At 40.9% G+C, this 4,520-nt stretch overlaps 1 long non-coding RNA gene across 2 annotated transcripts; it reads right to left on the bottom strand.

The window, feature by feature from the left end:
• Positions 1–2,037: 2,037 nt before the first annotated feature.
• Positions 2,038–4,520, bottom strand: LOC143124574 (uncharacterized). Of its 2 annotated transcripts, none has more exons than XR_012987051.1 (6): positions 4,266–4,520; positions 3,158–3,287; positions 2,978–3,043; positions 2,478–2,567; positions 2,283–2,353; positions 2,038–2,156 (listed from the first exon to the last, which is right to left on the bottom strand). It is a non-coding gene; the product is annotated as an uncharacterized LOC143124574 (long non-coding RNA). The 2 variants fall into 2 exon arrangements; XR_012987049.1 differs by lacking the exon at positions 4,266–4,520 and adding an exon at positions 3,401–3,566.

Raw genomic sequence — 4,520 nt, 5'->3', positions numbered from 1 at the left:
ATATGACCATTACAATGACCAAGATAACTAGCATATTAGATTAACTAGCTAAGTATAAGTATAGTATAAGTATATATACTCTTTTGATCCTGTGAGGGAAATTTGGTCTCTGCATTTATCCAATGCGTAAATTAGTGAAACACACTCAGCACCATGCGTAGATTTAGGGTGGGACGCTCATGACTAGTCCTTACGACGGAGTATTAGGGCCACACATGAAGAAAAAAAATATTTTTGCCATGTCGAGATTAAACTCGACATGTTGACTTTAAAGTCTACATGTCGACATTAAACTCGACATTTCGAGAATAAATTTGAAATGTAATGTCGACTTTAATCTCGACGTGTCGACTTTAAAGTCGCCATGTCGACATTAAACTCGACATTTCGAGAATAAAGTTGAAATATCATATCTACTTTAATCTAGACGTGTCGACACGCTGACATTAAACTCGCAATAGGCTACTGTTTAAACATAGCCTACACAGTTTAAGCTATGTAGCCTACACTAACACACAATATGTTACATGAAAAATGGGCTTCAAATAGGTGTTATTTCAGATAGATTGGTAGATTGCAGATATTTAGATAGATTGCGTCTTGTCTGTTAACTAATTGCCGTCATCGTGAAGTGCTGTCTCGCGGTTATGGAAATACCATGCATATGCCGTTTAGGCTAAATAGCTAGAATAATGATAATGTTTCTATACAAAATGTTATTTCACTCTGTTTTAAGTGGGTAAGGCCACTGCACATCCAAATAACTGCCCTTCATGAATAACTGCCCTTTGACAGGCCGTCACTCTCCATAGGATAACATGGCAAAACTCATTTTTCTAAAACTGCTTTTCCATGTCTCACCTGCAAATACGTATATGAGGCTAGAAACACAGGTATAGCCTAAGCATATATTTTGATCCGGTGAGGGAATATGTGTGCATGCACTTTATTTATGCACTATGTGTGCATATGTGTGCATGTTAGGCTACTAGCCTGGGGTGGTCGGGAGGACAGCTTCATTCGTCCCTCCATAGTCATTCAGCAATAGGCTGTTTTGCATCCATTAGAAAGCAACGTGAAAGTCTAGGATTGGGGAGAGCGCCTAGTATGCCTAGTCTAGTGCATAAGCATGAAGTTGAACGTTTTAGATGAAAAACACTCTTTAATAATAGGCCTACAATAAATAAATAAACCGCTAATGACGTTTAGGCTACTTTTGACCATCGCATCCCACACAGCAAAAGGACTCCGCGGCGGATCCGCCGCGGATGTATGACGGCATCCGGAACGGACCCGCGAAACGGACCCGTATCGGAGTCCAGATGCTCTCAGGAACGGATCCGCTACGAAGGCGGATCGCGGACCCGCCGTGGCTCCGCGCTGCATCCGCCCCGCATCCGCGATTAAAACCTTACCTCCGCGGCGGGTCCGTTTGGGACCCGTAAATTGATACATACACCCGCCGCGGACCCGCAACGGACTCATAAAGGCTCATCTGGCCCGGGTCCGTTTCGGACCCGTTTATCTCATTTTCAAATTCAAAATGTTTTTGCTGTAGGATTAAATAGGATAAACTATAGGATAAAAGTAAAACTATCACTAGGCCTAGCCTAGGCTACTACAGCAAGATAGGCCTACGATTAGCATCGCCTCGTATTTTTAACTTAACAATACTGTCAATAAACAGAAAAGGTTTAAGTCAAGACATCAATTTACTGTACAAACGTGATCACTACTCAATGGAAATATAAAATGGACATTTATGGAAAGTTACAGGTTATAAGCTATTCTGTTTTTGTTAAGTAGCCTACGTTGCCTAGGCTACTCTACATTAATTTTGAGGTCAAAACCTAATTTAGTGCTTTATCAGCCTAGGTCAGTGCAGACATGAAATATTTTATCTAATAGGCTACAACTTCAATGAAATGCTGCGCTATGCACATCTAAAATATCAGAAAATGAATAACTGGTGAATGACAAGAAGTTCAATAAAAAGATTGTTTAATGCTTATTTCTCCTACTAATCCATTTGTGTGGATGGAGGCGGAACATGTCTCCTAGTTGCCCGATCCACCGCCAGTTGAAACACCTAATTGCGTGCTTGGTGACCTCAGCGTCCGTGGCTGACCGTGTCACCATGTTTTTCCTCACAGCACCTGTAATCAAACAGACAGATATGTTTATGTTTATGGTATGTAGCATCCAAAGCCAAGTATGCTTACACAATACAATATATGAGATAGGTATTAAGGAGATTAAATTTAAAAAGAAACATGACTTACAAAGCTCCTCTGTTCGCTGCACGTTGAGGGCTGGTGTGGGGGTGGAGGGAGTTGAGGAGGGACTGCCATTCCTGGCCCATAGTGAGGTGGGCGGTGTGCGAGAGGGGGAAAAAATGTATTAAATGGTAGTCATCATTGATAATACACATGGGGCCTTTCTATTCACTAATATTTCAGAGATCGATCAGTCCCTACCTTGAGTAACTCTCCGTATGTTAAATGCGGGTGCAGGTGCAGGGAGTTGAGGTGGTGAAGAGTGTTGCGGTCCTGCCCCATGGTGAGGTGCTAAGGGAGATAAATGGTTGTGATCTGTTAACCATGGTAGGCTGAGAGCTACAGGGCCAAACAATGGCAAACAAAAACAAATCTCTGGTCATACTGGACATGAATTTGTATGTTTCAACATTTTGGTATGCACTATCTATATCAACTCCATGAATGGATTAACATTGAAATCAATGTGTTTCAATACAATCTGATAATAATGAATTAACTTTTCAGGCAATATTGCATGAATGCAGATGTTTTAACTGACAAAATATTTGGCTGAGATTTTGAAAGTAATGTATGAAGTATGCAGAAAATCTGAGATGGTAATGCAGATGCAATCTGTTGATTTGAAATAGAGTGACTACTGCTGTGTTAATATAGATGGGGCCACTGTATTCAATTTTATTTCAGAGATCAGTCTTTACCTTAACAGTTTTCTCCAGGTTGAGGGGTAGTGACTCGGCTGCCTGGCACTCGGCAAGATGGTGGAGCTGGAGGAATAGATACAAGGAGAGGGGAATGTCTTTAGCACTAAGAATGTTAACCATATCTCTAATATTAATATAATGATTTAGTTATTTCAATGTTAAGAGATTATTACTTACTTTGCCAGTGCAATTGGCTTGGGCTTGAGGCTTCAACTGATATACCAGGCGAGTTGGAAGGTACCTCAGAGATGCAAAGTCACCATTTACTGGCTCTTCTTCACTCTCATCAGAGTCCCCGAAACGATGGCTGTTAAATAACGATATCATTATGGTTATTGCAATCCCAAAATTTCCAAATATACATATAGTACAAGCATCTCTGGTCTATTTTGGAATGCTACGGGAATGTGTTCACATTACATTTTAACAACCCAGAAAGTATCTTCATCAAGCGAACCCAACAGAGGCAATCATAACGTTAGATAAAAGTTGACGCTGCAGAACAAACAAAATAGAAGATGGGGACCAAGTTCCATACAGTTAAGTTACGTTAGCATAATAAATCACAAACAGACGCCAATACTCATTAGTTGTCTGAACTGACTTAAACAGTGATTAAAATGCCGAGGCTTTCATTACAAAGATGGCAGATGACGACACTAAAGTTACGTATGAGACCAAACTTGGCAAAATGCAAACGTTAATGCACAGCTAGCTAGAAGCTAGGGCTAAACCATTATCAGTGAGTCAACATGCTAAAGTTGTAGGTAGCTTTCATAGCAGACGAGTGCTTCACTGACTTCATTGACTGAAATACCAGTGCCAATGTATCAGCTTAATCAAGGATTGCATCGCAAACGTGATCTCAAACATATATATGTATAATAGACATTAGCAATAACTTATGCAATTGCGCTTAGCAGCATGCTAGCTATCGATAGCAGCTGTATGCCGCTAGCATAGTAGCACTATGGACTATGGACAACAGCAACACATTAACAGACAAGACCAGACTAACGTTAAATAACAATGTGTGTTTTTTAAATCACACTACCATAACATATTCTGCCGAAATTGCTAACCCATTTTAAATCAAATAGGCTACAGACTCATATGAGCATCACAGCTAACAATAACGTTAACTTAGCCTGTTGCTCAAAATTACAAACGTCTGCACTAATATCAAACAACGTCATTACAATCAATAAACATGATAAGTATAAAACCACAAAGGCCAATGTTTAGCTATTGTGAATGTCGCAATATATTAATAAATATCACTTACTCGAGAGGGTTCAGCGCAACCGTGTCCCAGCAAAGAAAATATCCACTAACGTTAGTATGACTCTTCTCGGCTCTTGATGTACAGTCATATTCAACCGTTACAGTACAGGCGCGTCCGCGCCCGCGGATCCGACATGGGTCCACTCAGGACCCGCTGTTTGACAGTAGAATTTACGGAGCCGCCTGGAGGCGGAGCTGATCCTCTGTGCGGCACCAAAACGAATGCGACAGTCACGCGGGTTTGGCGACTTGAAGG

Source organism: Alosa pseudoharengus, unplaced genomic scaffold, assembly GCF_046254945.1.
Source record: "Alosa pseudoharengus isolate Yale_2024_CS ecotype anadromous, Long Island Sound unplaced genomic scaffold, YU_APseudo_1.1 YU_APseudo_1.1_scf_1, whole genome shotgun sequence".
NCBI classification, from domain to species: domain Eukaryota; kingdom Metazoa; phylum Chordata; class Actinopteri; order Clupeiformes; family Clupeidae; genus Alosa; species Alosa pseudoharengus.
The sequence above is the reverse complement of the archived record's forward strand: the minus strand, read 5'-3'. Positions and strand labels throughout refer to the sequence as shown.